Genomic DNA, 22,746 nt, shown 5'->3' with positions numbered 1-22,746 from the left:
AACATTGACTGAAGGTGCTTCCTTGTTCCTCAACTTCCTAACTTGCCGGTTTAAGGTCTCAATCGTAACATCCGCATAAGATAGACTCTTCTTCACCTCAATACTGCCCAAAGGCACAATAGAGTTAGGATCACCAATAAACTTCCTCAATAATGACACACGAGACACCGGATGGACGGATGCTAAATCCAAAGGAAAATCCAACTCATATGTTACTTTTCCAATACGCCTCAAAATTTGATATCAGCCAACATAGCGGGGAGTTAACTTCCCTTTCCTACCGAAATGCATTAGACCCTTCATGGGTGAAATTTTCAAGTAAACCTAATCATTAACCTCAAATTCAAGGTCTCTTCTTCTCACATTTTAATAGGACTTTTGTCGGCTTTAGGTTGTCTTTATTCTTTCTCTAATCAATCTCACCTTCTCCATATACTCATGTACCAACTCATGTCCTATAAAAGCAACTTTGCCAATCTTAAACCAACCGATAGGGAACATACACCTACTACTATATAAGGCCTCAGATGGGGCCATCTGAATGCTGGAATGATAAATGTTATTATAGGCAAACTCTATCAATTGCAAATGATCACCCCAAGTACCTTTAAATTCAATAACATAGGCTCTCAATATGTCCTCTAGAATTTAATTGGTACGCTTCGGCCAGATTATCCATCTATGGGTGAAAAGTTGTACTAAGCTTCACTTGAGTACTATGACCCTTTTTTAAAGATCTCTAAAATTACGATGTAAATTAAGTACCTCGATCCGAAATTATAGACAACTAAACACCATGAAGACTAAACTCTTGGATATACAACTTAGCATAGTCCTTGGCTGAATATGAGGTCTTTACAGAAAGAAAAAGAGACGACTTAGTCATTTGGTCAACAACCCCCCAAATAGAATCATGTTGCCTATGAGTTCGAATCAAACCTTTAACGAAGTCCATATTCCAAGCTTCCCACTTCCAACTAAGAATCTCAATGTCTTGAGCCAAACCTCCCAGTTTTTGATGCTGAACTTTCACATGTTGAAAATTCGGACATTTAGCCACAAACTCTCATAATATCCCTTTTCATGTTATTCCACTAATACACTTCTATCAAATTATAATACATATTTTTGGAAACCGAATAAATAGAATACCATAAGATATGAGCCTCTGATAATATCATTTCTCTCAAACCATCAATATTGGGGACACATAATCGACCTTGATATCTCAAAACACCATCTCTCCCTTGGGAGAAAGCCTTAATGGCTTTTTCGGAAACCGCCCTCTTCAACACAACCAAAGTAGGGTCACTATCTTGTTTTTCCTTAACATCCACCATAAGAGGTGATCAGAGCAATTTTGCATAAGAATGCCAACATCCTCGAATTTAACCAATCGAACACCCAAATGGGCTAATCTCTGCACATCCCAAGCTAACTCTTTTTTCTTATCCTCAACATGGGAAACACTATTCATGGACTGTCTACTAAGAGCATCGACCATGTTTGCCTTCCCTGGATTATAGAAACCACTGATGTTATATTCTTTTAAGAATTCAAGCCACCTACTTTGCTGAAGGTTTAAGTCTTTCTGAGTGAACGCATATTGAAAACTCTTGTGATTGGCTAATACATCCACATGGACACCATACAAATAGTGTCTTCACAACTTCAAGGCAAATATCACAGCCACTAACTCTAAGTCATGGGTCGAGTAGTTCTTTTCATGAACCTTGAGTAGCCTAGAAGCATAGACTATCACTTTACCATTTTGCATTATCACACAACCAAGATCAACTTGTGGAGCATCACAACACACAACAAACCCATCAGAACCTTTCAGTGAAGTCAACACCAATACAGAAGTAAGTCTATCCTTCAACTCTTGAAAACTTTTCTCACATGCCTCATACCATTGTAATTTTACCTTCTTTTGAGTCAAGGTAGTCAAGGGCGATGCAATGGAAAAGAAACCCTCCACAAACCATCTATAATAATCGGCTAAGCTGAAAAAACTCCAAATATCAGAATGGGACAATGGTCTAGATCAATTCTTAACTGCTTTGAACCTCTTTGTCCATGGTACCTTCACTGGAGACAATATGACCACAAAAAGCAACCAACCTCAATAGAAATTCACACTTGTTAAACTAAGAAAACAATTGACCTTCCTTGAGGATTTGCGAGACAATCCTCAAATGATTGGCATGCTCCTCCTCACTCCAAGAGTATATCAAAATATCATCAATAAAAACAATAACAAACATATCAAAATATTGCTTGAATACCCGGTTCATCAAATTCATAAAAGCTACAGGGGCATTCGTTAGTCCAAATGATATAACCAAAAATTCAATGTGACCATATCGAGTTCTAAAAGCCATCTTCAAAATGACACATTCCCTTACTCAGAGTTGATGATAACACGATCGAAGATCAATCTTTGAAAAGTAGCTTGCTCCTTAAAGTTGATTAAAAAAGTCATCAATCCTTAGAATGGGATAATTATTCTTAATCGTGACCTTGTTCAATTGCCGTTAGTTAATACACATATGTAGAGAACCATCCTTCTCCCTAACAAAGAGAACCAGAGCACCCCACGGAGAGATACTCGCTCTAATGAGTATTATCTAACAAATCTTTCAACTGATCTTTTAGCTTATTCAATTCTGCCAGGGCCATACGATAAGTAGAAATAGAGATAGATTGAGTATCGGGGAGAATATCTACACACAAGTCTATTTCTCATTTGGAAGGAACACCTAGGAGATCATCGAGAAAAACTTTTGAAAATTCATTGACAACTGAAACTTACTCAAGAGTAGGGGCTTTGGAATTAGTATCGCTAACCCAAACTAGATGATAAATGCAACCCTTGGAAATCAGTAACTAACCTCTAAGGCATGTGATGATTTGACTTTTAAACACAGAATTACTAGAATTCCATTCTAGGACTGACTCATTTGTAAACTAAAACATGACTATGTGGGTCCTACAACATATCAAAGAATTACATGCCTGAAGAAAATCCATATTGAGAATAACATCAAAATCGATCATATCAAGCTCTATAAGATTAACTGAGGTGATTTTATGGAAAACTTAAACATGCAATTTCTATAGACTCTTTTAGCCATAATTAAATCACCAATATGAGTATAGACCAAAAAAGGATCTAGCAAGATCTTGGGACTAACAATGAATCTCATAGCAAGATATGGAGTAACAAATGATAGAGTAATACCTGGATCTAACAATGCATAAACATCAATGTCAAAGACTTTTAACATAGCAATCACAACATTAGGGGAATTTTCTAACACCTGACAAGTCTGAAGGACATAAAATCTGTTTGGGCGCTAACCGCTAACCACTCTGACATTTCCATGAATGATGAATCGTCTTTCCACAATTGTATCATACATCCAATCCATCTAAGTACTCTTCCCTATGGCTTTTCCTACACTTCTTGCATGTGGTAACAACTTGACCTCTAAGAACTCCTGCTTGTTGCATAGAATTAGGCACCTTATTCTTATCCAATTTTAGAGCTGAAGAGTTAGATAATTCTTGTCTGGAATTCCTTTGACGAAACTAAAGATAGACACCATTTTCGTACCTTCCATAAGAGAAGTTACCACCATCGGCTCAAGGCCTCTTGGACTCCCTCTTAGACCTTTCCTTCAACTCTTACTCCTTAATTTATTCGACACGTGTCATAAGCCTTAAGATATCTATATCCTTAATTAGCATGGAGGTTCTACATTCTTTAACCACCAAATGTGACACACTCGAAACAAACTTAGTCATATGATCTCTTAGATCTACAACCATTTAAGCAACATATTTAAATAATTTAGTGAACTTAAGGTCATACTACCTCACACTCATGTTACCTTGGTGCTAATTGATGAACTCTTGGACATTCGCCTCTCTCAATTCCAACAGAAAGAGTCAGTCAAGAAAATCATCCTTGAACTCCTCCCAATTAACGGGACCATCATCTATACCCCTTTCACCCTTGTATTGCTCATACCACACTTGGAAAACCCTTTTGAGTTAATACATAGCCAAGTCCGCTTTTCCAACCGAGATAACACCCATGATGCAAACAATCTTATCAATACCCTCTATGAACTCTGATGGATCCTCATTCACATTAGAACCATGAAAATCAAGAGGATTCATTTGGGGAAAGTCATAAAATCGGCTAGCCACCGCACCCACATTTGGGTTCACGATAGCTACTCTCTCACGATTCACTTGAGTCATCATAGCTTGAGCAAGAACTTGAAAAGAAGCTTTAAATTCTGCATGAGATACTCGTTCATTCAAGGGGTCACAAAATAAGGGAAATAGCAAGGACCTATAAGAATAGTCTCAAAGTAGAGCATAAGTCTCAAAATACGGATTGAAAGACAACATAGACTCAAAACATCCAATATGCCTCTACTACTAGATGGGTGTATAAGACAAACTCCTAACTCACCCATGAAAATACACAAATAACTTCTTTTCTTATATCATCAATGAACCATTATTCATAACTTCTTTCTTAAAAGCATCTTTGAACATCATTCGTAAAGCTTTCATTTAAATAACTTAAAAATCATGATTATAACTCATAAATCATGCTTGAAACTAACATATATCATAGGTTTTTGAAATTCATTTTGAAATCATGAGATGTAATATGAATTATGCATAATTAAGATAATAGCATTGAAATGTATCATAATTAAGAAGACCCAATGTAAATCATGAAATTAGAACTTTAAGAAGAAGAAATCATAAGAGATTTTGAGGGAAAATCTTTGGGATTGCATGGGCGAATGTGGACCAAGGAAGAATTACTACATACCCTGACCTTTAAAGACCTAAATTAGAAACTATAGAAGCTTGGAATTCAAGAAATCGGTAGAATTCACTTGAGGAAGAAGAAGACTAGGAGAGCACACTTTTGGAGAAAAGATTTTAGTTAAGGGAGTTAGCATGAGAATGAGAGGGTTGGAGGATTTAGGGTAGTTAATAGGTTATAATGTAGTCCATAAAGCCATCCAAATTCATTAATGAAATCATAGGGAATGACTAAAATATCCCCAACTTAAAACTAGACAAGGGCAGGCCGAGGGTCAGGGTTGGTCTATATACTTTGGGTTAAAGTCCCTGGTTATAGATGACACTTTGTGTTAAAGTCCCTAGTTACTGATGACACTATGGATTTTACTACAAACTTTCCTTCATTAGCATCGCCTATCACCAGTATACTTGTATGGTATGGTCCTCCTGTTTTATAAGGGCAGAGGGTAAGTTTGCCATTGTTTGTACTTTCTGGGGCTATGGGCGTCCGATCGATTATTATTTGATATTACTTGTACTTACCATGGTTGTATTTGTAGTTGGTCTATGGGGTATTTTTGTTGGATTGTAGTTGGTACTTCTTGCTAGGTCCAGTCAGATTAGTTCTTAGTTAATTATGTGGTTAGCGCTGCTCGTTGGTACTGTATCCTTGTTTAGTAGACTCCTATGATGCCTCATTTATGTTAATAGGTTATTAGATTGCGTTCAGGTACATTCTTTGACTCTTCTCCTTTATCTATGTCTCTAGTCTCTTTGTTTTATTTCTTATCATTATTATGATAATTCCTTATTTATACTTGTGCAGTATTTACCTAATTATATGTCATTTATACTTTCTTTATCCGTGGAGCTCAGTCGGTCTATGCCTATAGAGTACCATTTGTTTGGTACTCATACTACACTTCTACCCCCTGCAATCATAGTATGGGTTTTCGCTGTTGATTTGGACTAGTGCAGAGCAGCTTTTGGTTCGGATTTTGTGAGCTCTTGGCGTTTAGAGTTGCCGATTTCCCTCTATGATGGACTAGGACTAATCTTTACTTTTTTTTGAAGACTGTCTGTACTTAATTTGTATTTTAAAAGCCTTGTACTCGTATTTTGATTTTGATGCTTAATTAATGACTGACGTCAGGTCTTGGGGTAGTTTCTTGTGTTTGTTTCAATAGTTATCCTTCATCTCATTATTATTTTCTTTTCTCTTTATTTAGTCATCTTCCATTTGTTAGCCCATTGCCTCTAGTTTCAGGCTAAGGCTTGAGGGTTAGACTTACCTGCTAGGGTGTATTAGCAGATTCCATCACAGCCTGAGAAATTGAGAAATTAGGTCGTGACATGATATGGGTAAAGATTGCTCAGTGGCTTGTGGTAATGGTCCAAACTTTGAATGTAAACCTTAGTAAAAATTATTTTGAAGGCTAGTGACTCTTGTGAGATTAAATATAATCAATTGTTGGGTTATTATGAGATCTTGAGACTTATGGGTTATGGGTTGTTGATGTATATAGAGGATATGTTTATAAAAATAATAGTATGTATTCATGTTGACTACTCCCTATGAAATACTTGAGTAAGTTATATCATGTGAATTGTGAATAGTCTGCGCCTAGCATCAAGAGTCTGGTTCTTAGGTGTTAATTATGTTCTCCTTGTCGAGCTGATTGATGTTATGTGTAAGGTAATAGTTGGGTTATAGTGAGGCCGTGAGACTCATGATAATACCAGGGGTTCAGTGTTAGGTTATATGTATTTATGTGTATGTGTGCGTGCGCGCTCACTATGGTTTACTATTGTAGGTGATGGTTTACTTCTTGTCTGTTCTATGTGTGCCTGTTAAAATGCAATTGATATTATTTTCTGCATTCATGAGATTAGGAAAATATTAAATGGACTTAATGAAATGAGTACTGTGATCAATTGCATATAATGAACCTATTACTTGATTGTGCAAGTACATGAACTATTCATCGTGGGCTGTGATTGTGATTGAGGTTGTGATTTTGATATTAGATTAGGTGTCGTATATCAACATATATATTGGATCAGGTGTCACAGTCCAACAAATATATTGGATTATGGGTCACATTTTTACACATATATATATTAAATCGAGTGTCACGTTTTGACATATATATTGGATCGGGTGTCACTTTCCGACATATATATATTGGATCGGGTACCATATCGGTACAAAATAATAGTTTAGGTATAGGTTCCATGAAAGAAAGATTATGTGGCTATCATCTATGAATTGATCTTGACTGTATGTGTGATTATAGAGAAAAGGACCTGATTATAATTTAGCATGCCCATCCTGTGTAATAACTAATATTAATAGACTAAAGGTCCAATTATTGCCATTTTGTCTATTGTATTTGAGATTGACACTATGAAACTGTATATTGCTCATGAAATAGTAAATTGGTAATGCGTTTCTGCATATGCTTGTTCAGATTATGTTATGGTTTCTAGATGTGTCTGTATGGTACGTGTGAGGCCGTGGGTAAACAAGTAAAGAGCAGTTGATGTGTTCTTAAATGAGATTAGTGACTTAGAGTCAGATATTGTTGGTGACCTGGTTCTGTGTGTGTTAATGAGATAGACTTGGGAGAGCATTGGGAGGTTCTACCTCCAGGAAGGCAGCCTTGGCGGGAGGAATCCTTCTAGGCAAGGCCATAATTTTTATTATAGTTGGCAGCTGAATAATTTGGAGGATGATATCATAATACACACTAGTGATGACCCACACAAGTAGAGTGATTAGGGTGTGGGTATATATAGTGAAACTCCAGGTCATTTTCCTAATACTATTTCTATTTTTTCGTTTAGAGTATTCCTATAGTGACTCAGGTTATTTATGACCTTCTGGTGCCGGTAGATTGATCTTCTAGTCGTTCATTTGGTTTTTAGACCCGTTTTCCTATTTTTGAGCTTTTATAACTTGAAAAGTTGATATTGGTCATAACTTCAGGAAAACAACCTCAGAATAGAATTCTGATGACTCCATCAACTCTAGAATGGCTACATTAGGCTAGTAGCATGGCCGACACAAGTATCGAGGCACTTGATATGAGTTTGGGGCCATTTGGCACTTTTTCCTTTGAAATTTGGCCTATGGTTGAGTTTGATAAACATTTTTGGAGAACACACTTGGATGAAAATTCTGACAGTGCGTGTAGCTTCAAAATTTCAAGTTTGGTCTAGAATGACCCTTCGTTCTCTTTTCGATACTTCTAGTCTAATCTTGAGGCCCGTTGTGGAATTAGGCTCAAAATGGCACATGGATGTAGGACCCACTTTCAATCATAATGACCTCGTATGGAAAGTTTGACTGTGGGGGTAGCATATCTCATTTGCACACATGGAATTCCGAATTAATTCCAAGTTCCCCTTCAGAGTATTTGAACATGGTAAAAATCAGTAATTCAGGTGATATCTCGTGTAGGCAATTTTTTTATCTGTGATCGTGGACCCTGGCCACCTCCTTAGAGTCCCATGATTTTTCTCTTCGTTTTTACGGAGTCTGGGCCGCATTCACGGAGGTCTATCTCTTTTACCTTCGTGTTCGCTGAACTTTTGGCCGTGTTCGCGAAGTTCAACTTTCCTAACCTCCGCATTAGCGGGACACTTAGGTCGCATTTGCCAATGTCATATCCTTTGTCTTTTAATGAGAGACCAAAGATGAACTCAGCCATATTCTATTTTCAAACATTGATTTATCCTCCAATTCTCAGCCAACTTTAGTGATCCAAACATCTAAGTTCAAGGAAATTGCATGGGGAATCCATTGGTGAGCTTGGAAACTTGATTAGGAGCTTTGGGTGAGGTAAATTTTCTAATTTATCTTCTACCATTTATTATTTTCGAGTTGGAAGTGTGATGAATTTTGGGGGATCATTTCATGGACATTATAGCTCCCTTTGTGGGAATTTTGTTGCATGCTTGATTCGTGTTGTTTTCAAACCCCTAGTTGTGTTTTAATTTGATTTTTGAGCTTGGGGTGTTTTTTTGGACCAATATTTGGGTTTAATTCTTGAATTTTGGAGCGGGTCTCCTTGACCATACTGAAAATTTGGGCGAGCATTTGGGACTCAGTCCCAGCCTAGATCCCTAGAGCATTCTTAGTTCATCGATTCTTATAGAGTCTGGGTTCGAAAATGATATGATTCTTTGGTTCCCGCCACTGTAGATTTTTAGTTCCTAATTCTAGGTAGTTGTAGCTAATTTGTATACCCGCCGGGCTTATGGGGGTTCATAAGGGTTTTTATTTAAACTTGTACACGAATGTCCCGACTAGATTTATGGGGCCATAGTTGGGTATAGTTATCTATAGTTCCCTAAGAATGTATCTTCCGATTCTTATAGATACTTACCTTCGTTAACTTAGCTTCTTATTATGACTTCTATTTAGGTTTAATCCTCTTTTTCATATATTATTTACTTTGCTTGCTCAATCGGTCTATGATGCCTACCGGGTACTTGTTTTCTTGGTACTCATACTACACTCTACATCATCTATTGGATGCAAGATCGAGCACCAGCTACCGTCACAAATAGATCGAGCCTGTTGCATTAGTTCCGGAGACCAGGGTAAGCACTAGATGTTTTGGAATCATTTCTGTCTCTTTCAGCATGGATGGCCCATCTTTTGCCTTTTTGAGACTAGCCAGTTGTTGTGTATATTATGGTCCACTTTTGGGACTTGTGCTTATGTTTTCTTTTGTAGTAGCTCTGTACTTGTGACTTTAATGTCCTGGGAGAAATCTTTACTTGTATATATAAATATATGTTTTGATTTGCTTCTACGTATCTATTCTTTATCTAAGAATTTCCTATTCTTGTTTAGTTTCTGACCTCAAACCCATTACTTGTAGTTCTTGGTTACAGGTTGGCTTACCTACTGGTGAGTTATAGTAGGTACCATAATGACTCAAGAAATCTGGTCGTGACTAATTGATATCAGATCCCTAGGTTCTTTTGACTTACTTGTGTAGAGAAAACATCTAGTAGAGTCCCGTGAATTGGTGTGGAGACAACTGTAAATTATCTTTGAGAGGCTACAGTATATCATCAGAAATATTCTCTATGTTGTATCATTTCATGTAGTTTTGTGCCTTATCGATTTCTTAAAATCTCATTTGTTCCACTATTTCCCAAGGATGGTTCTTATGTGTGGTACTACCGATGATGATAATCCACCAAAGCCACACCTACAGCCCTACCCTGTGGCACAGGTAGGGGACCAGCACCAGTCCCCAATCCAACTATAGCTCTCGAGTATGAGGACGACCTTATTCCTCCTCAACCAGATAGGCCACCACCAGTAACATAGCCTTCAGCTATACTAGATATGGCCCTAGTGTTATGGAGATTTTTGAGATCCTTAATGCTATTGGCGTTATATCATAGGCCCTAGTTTTATCTGTTGATATACCATCACCACAACACCAGCTTATGCAACAGTACTTAAGGTTCAGCCACCTCCACCAGCCATTGCATCCTCACCAGCAGTTTGGAAAGGTGTTATGTCCTTACAAGAGCAGAATATATTGGGGGTCTTTCAGAGAATAGCACCCCCGATAATTTTTAGAGGCATTTGTGAGGATGCCATTGAGTTTTTGACTACCTACCAGGAGCATCCCCACTCCTTGGGTCTTGTGAAGTCTAGAGGCATCGACTTCACCGCTCACCAGTTCCGTGGGTCAGCTAAGTAGTTGTGGCAATATTACATAAAGACTAGGCCAGTTGGGTCACCTCTATTTTTATAGGCTCAGTTTTCAAAGACCTTCTTGGCTAGGTATATCCCAGGAGCATTACGAGGCCAAATTCCACCAATTATCCTAGCATGCAATTATGATTCTACCCACTAAGAAGGAGCAGGTATGATGTTTTGTGCATGGGTTGAGGGCCCAACTGAGGTTGGAAATACAGTACTTTGTTTCTGCAGGCCACTCTTTTCTTGATGTGGTGGATTATGCTCGCACTATAGAGGTTATTCATAGCCAGGCCCAAAAGGGCAGTGATAAAAGGCCTAGGCATCAGGGCAGCTATAGTGGGTCCTAGGCTAGGGGCCATGATAGTTATGACAGGCCTCGCTAGTGGTTCCAGCATGATAGATAAGAATAGGGCCAGTCTATCTAGTTGGTTCAAGCAGCCCTATCAGTAGTTGAGGGTAGTCAGCCCTATTAGAGCGGTTCCATTGTAGGTTAGAGCTTGAGGGGTTCGAGTTTGCTTCCTTCCAATCATAGATAGGTTAATACAAGGTGCTCAGCTTTGGGTAGTTATGATTGTAGTTCACTATAGCACTAGGCTAGAGAGTGCCTAGTCGAGCTAGACTATTAGCAGAAGTACCACCCCTACTCAGAGACGGAGATCGGGGTCAATGCTGTGACGATGGCTAGTAGGTGTTTTGGGAGGTCCCTGGGAGGTAGGTCAGGTGGCAAGTCAAATGGATATGGGGGAGGCTGACAGGGCCATTTATATTTTGTTCTAGTGAGGCTAGAGGCCGAGGCATTAGATAATATCATCATAGGTGATATCCTTGTATGTCAGCATACTGGTTTAACTTTATTTGATTGAGGTTCCACATATTATTATATATCAATATATTTTTCTCCCTATCTCTGTATTCTTTATGAGTCACTTAAGGTTCGTTGCATATTTTGACTCTTATAGGGCATTCTTTAGTAGTGGATTAGGTTTGTAGATCATGTGTGGTAACTATTCAGGGGCGTGAAAAATGAACAAATCTTATTTTACTTGATATGCTGGACTTTGATGTTATTCTGGGCATGGATTGGCCAACCCCTCACCATGCGGTTTTTGACTGTTATGCCAAGACCATTACCTTACCCATGCCTAGCATTCCCCTAGTCTTGTGGTAGGGTGCTTATAGTCGCTCATCGATAGGAATTGTATCCTTTATGTGGGCCCAATATCTAGTGGCTTTCGGGTGTTTGGCTTACATAGCATATGTACGTGATATGTCTAGTATGGCCCCTTCTATTAATTCAGTTTCTGTCATCCAAGAGTTTATTGATGTCTTCCCTACCGACCTACCTAGCCTAACCCTAGCGAGAGATATCTACTCAGCTATAACTTTAGAGCTGGATAATAAGCCTATTCTATTCCAATTTACCATATGCCCCCCGCAAAGCTCAAGGAGCTTAGTGTGCATCTTGAGGATCTCCCAGGTAAGGGTTTTATTCATCCCAGTGTGTCACCATAGGGTGAACCTATCCTATTTCTTAAGAAGAAGAATGGGACTATACAGATATATGTTGATTTCAGGCAGCTGAACAAGGTGACAGTGAAAAAACATTACCACAATCCTCGTATTAATGATTTATTTAACCAGCTTCAGGGTGCCATTGTGTTTTTAAAATTGATTTGAGGTCTGTCTATGACTTGCTAAGGATTAGAGCTGCCAAAATTCCTAAGAATGCTTTACGAATTTGTTATGGCCATTACGATTCCTTGTGATGTCTTTTTGTGCTTACTAATGCCCCTACAGCCTTTATAGACCTTATGACTCATGTATTCAGGCCTTATATTTACTTTTTCATGATTGTATTCATCGATGATATACTAGTATGCTCATGGAGTAGAGAGGAGCACGCACAGCATTTGAGGATTATTTTCCAAACTTTGAGAGATCAACAACTTTATGCTAATTTTTCAAAGTAGGAGTTTTGGTTGGAGTTTATGGCATTTCTAGGACACGTGAAGTCCAAGGAGGGTACAGACTTATGAATCATGTATTCAGGCCTTATCTTAACTCCTTCGTGATTGTATTCATCGATGATATACTAGTATGCTCGTGGAGTAGAGAGGAGCATGTGAAATATTTAAGGATTGTGCTCCAAACTTCTAGAGATCAACAACTTTATGCTAAATTTTCAAAGTCCAAGTTTTGGTTAGAGTCTGTGGCATTTATGGGACACGTGGTATCCAAGTAGGGTATCGTGGTAGATCCAGCGAATATTGAGGTTATTCGTAGTTAGGATAGGCTCACTTCTATTATAGAAATTTAGAGATTCATCATATTGGCTGGTTATTGCAAGGGCTTCATAGTGGGTTTCTTCGCCATTGCAGACCCATTGACCCATTTTAGCCATCAGAATGTTCATTTAGTATGGTCCAAGGAGTGTGAGTGGAACTTTTAAAGGCTCAAGGATTTTCTTACCACCACTCATGTTCTGACTCTTCTAGTTGAGATAAAAGCGTTTCAGTATACTATGTTGCTTCTGGTGTCGGTCTTAGGTATGTTTTGATTCAGCGAGGTCAAGTTATTGCTGATGCTTTCAAATAGATGAGAGTGCATGAGCAAAACTACCCCACTCATGAATTAGAGTTGGCAGTGGTAGTTTTTGCTCTCAATATGTAGAGGCACTACTTATACACGGTCTATTACAGATCATCACAGCCTATAGTACATTATGAGTCAAAGGGGCCTTAATTCTAGACAGTGCTGTTGGATTGAGCTTTTAGCAAATGATGACATCTCCATTCTTTACCTCCTAGGCAAGGAGAATATAGTAGCGGATGCCTTAAGCCAGAAGGTGGGGAATATGGGTAGTTTGGCCTACTTGTCTGCCATAGAGTGACCCATAGCCTTGGACATCTAGTCTTTGGCTAGTAGAATGGTCAATTTGGACATCTCATATTCTGGATCAATTTTGGATTTTGCGAGAGTTCGGTCATCTCTATTGGATCAGATTTATGGCCGACAATTTGGGGATGGATCATTGGTAGATCTTCGTGAGTTGGTATTATGAGACGAGGGAGGCCAGGACTTTATAGATTTAGATGGGGTTCTATAGATTAACGACCTTCTTTATGTTCGCAGAGTTAGAGACTTTATCCAGTTGATTATATATGAGGCTTACAATTCTAGGTACTCTATTCATATGGACACCGCAAAGATGTATCGATATTTAAGACATCATTAGTGGTGGCATGTCATTAAGAGAGATATAGTTGAGTATGTGTCCAGTGCTTGAGTTGCCAACAAGTTAAAGAAGAGTATTAGAGTCCTGGTGGGGTGTTCCAGAGATTACCCATTTTCGAGTGGAAATAGAACCTTATCACCATGGATTTCATAATGGTATTACCTCAGAAACCTAAAGGTAATGATGGTATTTGGGTCATTATTGATTGATTGACTAAGTCAGCACACTTCCTGTCGGTAAGGTCCACTTTCAGTGCAGAGAATCCAGCTCGGGTCTATATTCAGGAGGTTGTGCATCTTCATAGGGTACTAGTGTCTGTTATATCATATAGGGGGTCTTAATTTACTTCCAATTTCTGGAGATCCTTTTAGAGAGAGTTGAGCACTTGGGTTGATCTTAGCACAACATTTCATCCATAAACTAATGGCCAGTCAGATATACTATTCAGGTTCTGGAAGATATGCTGTGATCTTGTGTATTAGAATTTGAGGGCTATTGGGAGCACTATCTTTCTTTGTCAAAGTTTATGTACAATAACAGATACCACTCTAGTATTGAGATTGCCCCGTTTGAGGCCTTATAGGGTAGGCATTGTTGTACTTCGGTTGATTGGTCCGAGTCTTTAGAGCCGGGGCCGCATAGTACTAATTTACTTTAGGATGCCTTAACTAGGGTCCAAGTTATTCAGGATAGGCTGAGGATAGCTCAGAGTAGGCACCAGAGTTATGCTGATCGCAGACGCTGACCCTTGTGCTTTGAGGTTGGAGATTGGGTGTTCTTACGGGTGTCACCCTTAAAAGGTGTGATGATATTCGGCCGGTAGGGTAAGCATAGCCCTAGGTATATTGGGCTTTTTGAGATTCTGAGGAGAGTTTGAGGGGTTGCTTATAAGTTGGCTCTACCTCTAGCATTTTCATCCATACATCCTATTTTCCATGTTTCTATGCTGCGCTGGTACATACAAATGACTCACACATGCTTCGATATAATTTTGTTGAGTTGGATAATTGCCTGACTTTTGTTGAGGAGCCGGTTGCTATTCTAGCCAAAGATGTTTGCTAGCTTCGTTCTAGGTTTATCTATGTGGTTAAAGTTCAGTAGATCCACCATACGATCGAGGAGGTTACTTACTGAGTAGGAAATGTGGGAGTAGTTCCCCAGCTTATTTGATCCTCCATGTATATCCTTGTCTTTACTTTCGCAGATGAAAGGTTTTTTAGTAATGGTTGTTGTAATGACCCTCTAGATCATTTTCCTAATACTTCTCTAGTCTCTTCATTTAGAGTGTTCCAATAGAGACCCCAGGTCATTTATGACCTGCTGGAGCTGGTAGCTCGGTCGCCTGGTCATTCATTTGGGTTTTAGACCTGTTTTCTTATTTTGGAGCATTTCTAGCTTAGAAAGTTGACTTCGATCATAACTTCAGGAAAGAGACCTCAGCACGAAATTTTGATGGTTCCATCAGCTCTAAAATGGAAAAATTAGTCTAGTAGCATGATTGGCATGAGTATCGAGTCAATCGATATGAGTTTGGGGCCATTTAACGCTTTTGCATTTGAAATTTGTCCTATGGTTGACTTTGTTCAACATTCTTAGAAAATGCGCTCGGATGAAAAATCTAACAGCACTGTTATCTGTGAAATGTCAAGTTTGGTCCAGAATGTCCCTTCATTCTCTTCTCGAGGCTTTTGATCTAATTTGAGGTTCATTGTGGAATTAGGCTCAAAATGACACTTAGGTATGGGACCCACTTTCATTTGTAAAGACCTTGTGTGGAAATTTTGAATGTGACATTGAGTCCGGAACGTTAAATTTGGTGGGGTAGCATATCTCACTTGCACACATGGGATTCGGAATAAATATCGAGCACCCCATTGGAGTATTTGAACTTGATGAAAATCAGGATTTCAACTGGTATCCGGTGCAGGCAAAATTGTTCTCTGTGATCGAGTGACCTTGGTCACGTTGCCGGAGCCCAAGATTTTGGTCTCCGCATTCACGGAGGTCTATCTTTTTTGTCTCCATATTCACAGACCTCTGGCCGCATTTACGAAGGTCAACTTTCCTGACCTCCACAAACACGGGCCCCTTAGGTCGCGTTCGCGAAGGTCATATCCTTGGTCTTTTAATCAGAGACCAAGGACGAACTCAACCATATTTACTATTTTCAAACAATGATTTCTCCTCCAATTCTTGACCAAGTATTGTGATCCAAGGGCCTAAGTTTAAGAAAATTATGTGGGGAATCAATTGGTGAGCTCGAAAACTTTTTTAGGAGCTTTAAGTGAAGTAAATTCTCTAATTTAGCTGCTACCTTTTATATTTTGTGAGTTGGAACTGTGATTAGTTTTGGGAGATTGTTTCTTGATCAGTTTAGCTTTATTTTCAGTTATTCTTGAGGCAAAATTATGGGGTTTTTCGCAAGGAACATCATAGTATGCTTGGTCTGGGTCGGGGAGCTTAATATTTTTGATAAATTACTATTCCTAGATGCTTCCATCTATGTTTCTTTTGGCTTAAAATGTGGGAATTTGGATGAATGCTAGATTCGTGTTGTTTTCCAACCCTAGGTTGTGTTTCAATTTGATTTTTGAGCTTGGGTTGCTGTTTTGGACAAGTTTTTGGGGTCAATTTTAGAATTTCAAGTGTGGGTCCAACATTTCCCATTTTATACCTCGAAATAGATCTGTCTCCAAAAGTTGTGAATTTAGTGTCTAAATGATCATAATAATGTTGTGATTCTGTTTTTGACAGCGTGACGACGTTTTGAGGCTGTTCTAAAATGATATCATTCTTCGGTTCTCGACATTGTAGATTTTTAATTCCCAATTCTAGGTAGTCGTAGCTAATCTGTTTACCCAATGGACTTATGGGGGTTTGTACCAGTTTTTATTTAAACTTACGCGCGAATATCCCAGCTGGCCTTATTGGGGCCCAGTTGGGTATAGTTAGCTGTAGTTCTATTAGAACGTATCTTCCAGTTCTTATGGATACTTACCCTATTCAGTTTAATTAAGCTGCTTCATATGACTTCTATTCAGTCTTATTCCTCTTTTTCATATTGGTTTTACCTTTCCTTCTCAGCCGGCCTATGATGCCTACTAGTACCAATTGTCTTAGAACTCTTACTACTCTCTGGATCTACTTATGTGATGTAGGACCGAGAACCATCTACCGTCATGTATAGATCGAGCTTATTGCAGTCAGTTTCAGAGACCGGGGTGAGTACTTGATGTTTTGGGTCATTTTTGTCTCCTTTAGCATGGATGGCCAGTCTCTTGGTGTTTTGAGACTAGCCAATTGTTGTGTATATTATGGTCCACTTGTGGGACTTGTACGCATCTTTTACTTTGTGGTAGCTCTTTACTTGTGAGTTCCAGGTCTTGGAGGGATCTTTAGTTTTGTGTATATATATATGTCTTGATTTTCTTCCACATATCTATTCTATTTATCTTAAAATTTTCTATTCTTATTTATTTTCTGCCCTCAAACCCATTACCTGTCGTTCCAGGTTATGGGTTGACTTACCTACTGGTGGAGAATAGTAGGTCCCATTATGACTCGAGAAATTGGATCGTGATAGTATAAAGGCCGGCTATACCTTATTTTAACATGTTCATATGTTGGTTGATTTATTTATATTATGTGGTGGATATCAGGTTGACAAATGATGTCTACCAGTACGTGTTGTTTGTACTGATACTACTTTTACTATGCCATTTGACATAGTCTGGTTGTAGGGTCAGTGATATTTCTTAGGTGAAGACGAAGATGATTATCCAACAGCTTCTACTCTTCCTTCCTTATGGTTGGAGTTGTGTCATCAATCTATTTATATTCTGTATCTTTAAAAGCTCTATTATCAGCTTAGACTATTATCCTCAGGGGTGTTAGAATGTTCTTATAAACAACCTTTTAGTTTAATTAAATAAAGTTGGTGTTTTTATTCCTATTTGGTAATGGGTGTTGTGTTAAATTCCTCATGTTGCTTCGTTTAGGGGATTGAGGGTTCTTTTTCTTAAGTGTTAGAATTGGTGCCCGCACTGTCTCACTTGTTTCCCTCTTTCGTAGGATGGCTCACCCACATGGTGCAGCGGTCGGGGGTGATGCACCAGGGCCCGTAGATAGAGCCCACATTGGGGGTAGAGGACAACCTTGATTGCGTGCTAGGGTTGCAACACCAATCTGTGATAAATAGAGGACTCTGAAGCCAATGGTGAAGCCTTAGGTAACTCTTATCCATCCTTAGCCGGTGGGGGCGGGACCAACCCATCCACCACCTAGTCTAGCTATGGCTCCCGTTCTCTAGACAACCATTACTCAGCTACTCATGATCTTAGAGGGTATGTAGCAGGCCTAAGCTCCAGTTGCAACAACTCTGTAGGGTAAACCTGCCGCAACGGCTCTAGAGGTTCAGTCGCTAGCACCCATCGTTGTTCAGTCAGATAATGTTATAAAATTGTAGTCTAAAGTTGGATTATGATTTTGTTCCTGCACAAAATAAAAATGTTATAAAATATCTAATTGAAGCATTGTTGAACCCTCCACGCAAGTGCATTTTGTGCAGAATTGTAAATCTAAATTCATTAAAATAATAAACCTGAAATAATAAAAATAATTAAAGAGATAACATGACAGAGCCTTTTCGGATGGCCACATGAAATTGTTTTTAATTTCTTTGATTTATTAAATATTAAATGGATGCAGTGATTGAATCATGGTAAGAAAACTGATTTAATATATTTATTGTCCAACTTTTCCTATTCTATACTTCTTGAACTACTACAAATTCCAAATGCTATTTATTTTTCTCATTTTTAAATTGAGAGGCCTTCGCAAAGATAAGGCGACAAATTTTAGCACTCATACTTTTTACAGAAATAGTACTCTTTCTACTTTAGTTACCCTTGTTATCCGTTATTTCTTTCAATTAGTTTAGATAAGTAGTGATTTTAATATTATTATTCTAATTAAGTTATCACAATGTAAATTCTCATATTGATGAATATGAAATCCCATGATTGCTAGGAAGATATTTAATAATACATCATTTTAATTTAGTATAACTCAATATTGTAATCTTTATTTATTCTTTAACCCTATGATATTACTACAAAAATCATTTCATTTTTCATCTCTCCCTTTTCTTGATTATTTTTTTTTGCAGATATTTCGCATGTATCATATTAGGATATACAAATATTAGTTCGACTTTTTTATTATAGCATTATAAAAGATTAAATATTTTTATCTTTCTTTTGGGAGAGGAAATACTATGCTATCATATTTTAATTTGTTACCTTATAAATTTGTATCAAAGAGTAGAGCCAGAATATTTAAATTTTTCTGGCCAAGAACTGAATATATATTTTTGTTTAATTATAAAATATTTTTCAACATATTGGTCCAGAGACTAGTGTTCATATATCCATCATGAATTGCAAAGAATTTATGCTTAACTATGACAACAATACTCTAACAGCATTTATAGAGCTTTGAAAACATAAACTTTTGATTCTTCTATCTACTATTTACTAATAAAATTAACACTTTCAATTACCGAGAGACAGATTAGCGAATTAGTTTTAATCGTTCCCAACATGTTTGACAAAATAATTCACTCAATGCATAACCAGTCTGAATAAAACGGACTTCAAATTTGAATTTGTGTTACAACTAAATACCATAGCAAAGACCAAACAAAATGATAAATACTTGGTGTAATCACAAAAAGTGGAGTTTGGGAAGATATATTGCATGCAGCCTTATCCCTACTGTTACATCTCGCACTTTTGCGCATTTGGAAAAAAAAAATTGACTTGCAAGGAAAGAGGTTATGAGTTATTTTATTTAATACCGGTGTAATGTTCAAGAAAACATGGAGGTGGAAATACGGAGGAAGGCCGAGGGAAAAATTTATGTGGAATTTTTGGAAATTAGTTTGGAAATTACAAAAGTGAGATACATAAGTTTGGGCTACAAAGGAATAATGATAAGAAAGTTGAGGCCCAAAACAAGAAATTGCCCAAATTTTGGAAATTGAGTTCATTAATTAAGAGGCCCATTACCCATTTACTACCTATTTATATATATTTCTAGTTTGCTAGAAACTTCAAGAAGTAGAAAAGTCTAAAAGATGACTTAGTAGTCATCTTGTTTCCTATTTCTAGAATTCTCAAGAAACTTGGAGAAAAGAGGGGGAAAAAAATAAGAGAGGAAAATTGGCATAGCTAGGAATTTTTCCCTTGAAATCTTGTGCCAAAAAAATTAATTCTTCTAATATTCCAAGCAAGTTGAAGACCCTAATCAACATAGAAGGATTGTTGGAACAAGAAGACTATTCATTCTTGCAAGGCACAATTCTAGCAAGTTGAAGAACTAAGTGGAAAAGGTAAGGTTTCAATCTTCTCTATATGTTATGGATGGTTGGTATATGTTGTAGAGTGAAGAAATGGATGAAAATTCATGAAAATATGCATGTAGTTGTTGTGGCCGAATAAGGGGGTGGTTTGACAAGTTATGGGGAATTGATTCTATTTAGTGTTTTAGTTGTTGTTATGGATTCTATGTTGCTAATAAAAGCTTAAGGATCCTTATAAAGTTGTAGTAGTTGGAGACTTGTTTTAGAAGTTTGTAAATTTATTATAATGTTCTTGCATATATGGAAGCTAATATTGTTAGTATGATGTGGTTAGTGTGTAAATTATTGGGTTGTGGTAATTGAATTTGAAAGAAGGGATTAGATTGTTATTGTTCTTATTGGAATTGGAAGGTCTTGGACAAAGTAGTATATTGATTTGGTATGATTGTTGGTAAATTGGCCGAGTTAGATTCTCGGGGATGGTGTATTTACAGGGAAAGTGCTGTCGAAATTTCGGTAGACAAAATGTTAGTTTAGAATGAGGTTCTTGGATACCTATAGCTAATGTTGGCATTCATTAATCTTGTTATAGATTTTGGGAAAGCCAAGAGTTAAGTGGGATTGACTAAGGAAGCGGACAAGGTATGTAAGGCTTACCCTTTTTTTTTCAAGGCATGATCCCGATGTTATGATTTCATAAGTTCTTCCATATTTTTTTTTGTTTCCAAAAGTTAGGTGTCAATGGTCCCAAGGGAATGACTACTTTTTCTATAACCCGTCAATGTTTTCCAAAATGTCTATAGCTTTCCAAGACAAAGGTTTATAGTATTACAAGCTTTTATGATAGTAACGATAGATATGTTTTACAACGACATTGATGATGTCGAGGATGAGAATATGTCTATGATGGCTAAGATAAGAACGGCTTCATGTATGTAATGTTTACTCTTCTTTCTCTTGGCATGTTTTGACACAAGTATCTACACTTTCTTTTGGCATGATTTTTATGAAACAAGTATATGTCATTTTGTACAATTTCAAGGAAGTCCTATTCGTAGAGCCACTAGGATGGCCCATTTTCTTGAGTTTCCAAAGGATATTTTTTCTCGTGCTTAGATACGTGTATATGATTCCAAAAGTTTTATTTTGAGATAATCCATGGTAATTTTTGAAAGGTACTTGACATGACTCTTATCTTGATTTTGAATCATAGCTCATTCTGATTATTCTACGAGTCTTGAAAATTGGTCCTATGTGCATATGTATACGATTTGGCGTCTTACGAGACTGTGACCTTATTCTACGTTCTCTTAATATTATCCTTCGTTGATAATCTCATCTTATAATGATTGTTCCTTCAAGGTGAGACAAAGCGATCATGGCTAGTCTATAATACAATCGGAGGTTACCGACCTTCCGTCACTCCGATAGATACATGACTTTCGTTGAGCTCTCCTGCATGCTGTCTATATGTATATGTATATGTATATGAGGAATATGGGGAGGTGTATATGTGGCGCTATAGACGCATTCCCACCTGATCAGTTGGAGTAATTTTCATCTTGGACGCGGGATGCCCGGACGCGGGACATATGTGGGCACGCCGACGTTGTTCGGTGATATGACTTCTATTTTCTATGCATATGAAAAAGATATGTTTTATATGATAAGACAAGCATGCATGGCATCCGGCCTAAAAGGGCACTCATATGTACAGGTTACTCTCTTATCTCATTATATGCTCTATGATTCTATGATATGGTTATTCATACCCTATGTTCTCTATTATGCTGATTTTTTTGCCTTACATACTCGGTACATTACTCGTACTGACGTCCCTTCTTGTGGACGCTGCGTTTCATGCCACGCAGGTAGGCAGGCGGACGAGTTCGGTCCTTAGGAGCTCCACTAGCAGTACACCAAGAGCGCTCCAGTTGTTTCGGAGCTTCATTTTATCGGTACTAGTTTTGTGTATATATTTGGGCACAGCAGAAACCGGCCCTCCTTGTGGTCATCTGTATCTTGTTTAGAGGCTCGTAGACAGACATGTACAGCTAGATGTTTTGCAACTTTGTTCGTCGCTGTGTAATATGTTAGCAAAGTCTGTTGACACATGGTTATAATGATGCTATTAACACTGGTATCTCTCATTCGGCCCACTCAGTAGTAAGAATAGGATACGTATAGTAGGTGCTCGGAATAACACTTTCGGGTACCCGTCGCGGCCCTGGTTGGGTCGTGACACCTACATCAGAGGTAGAGAGGTTGTTTCCAACAGAACCTTGGCTCTAATATCACATATATATTAAGTGAATTTTTTCCACTAGGTCCAACACATTTTTAACATTTTAAGAAAAATTAAGCACGAGAATCATACACCTTTTTGCCAAACAAAAAAAGTGTGGCAAATTTGGTTTAATGGCTTTTAATTTCTTCCTATGGCAAGGGTTAGTTTATATTGATGAAGGAATGCGTGCGTGATTGTGTTCCCTAACTGTCGCCGCTTGTAGAACAAAAATCCAACTCAACATTCTGTGGCTTTTCTCTCAATCTGTGTTTCTCCCTAAAGCAACAAAC

At 37.9% G+C, this 22,746-nt stretch overlaps 1 long non-coding RNA gene across 2 annotated transcripts; it reads left to right on the top strand.

The window, feature by feature from the left end:
• The first annotated feature begins 19,943 nt into the window (after positions 1-19,943).
• On the top strand, positions 19,944-22,312 carry LOC129887564 (uncharacterized). Of its 2 annotated transcripts, XR_008766437.1 has the most exons (4): positions 19,944-20,199; positions 20,762-20,811; positions 21,532-21,886; positions 22,041-22,312. It is a non-coding gene; the product is annotated as an uncharacterized LOC129887564 (long non-coding RNA). The 2 variants fall into 2 exon arrangements; XR_008766435.1 differs by lacking the exon at positions 21,532-21,886.
• Positions 22,313-22,746: the final 434 nt, after the last annotated feature.

This window comes from Solanum dulcamara, chromosome 1, assembly GCF_947179165.1.
Source record: "Solanum dulcamara chromosome 1, daSolDulc1.2, whole genome shotgun sequence".
In the NCBI taxonomy this organism is placed as follows: Eukaryota; Viridiplantae; Streptophyta; class Magnoliopsida; order Solanales; family Solanaceae; genus Solanum; species Solanum dulcamara.
The sequence above is the reverse complement of the archived record's forward strand: the minus strand, read 5'-3'. Positions and strand labels throughout refer to the sequence as shown.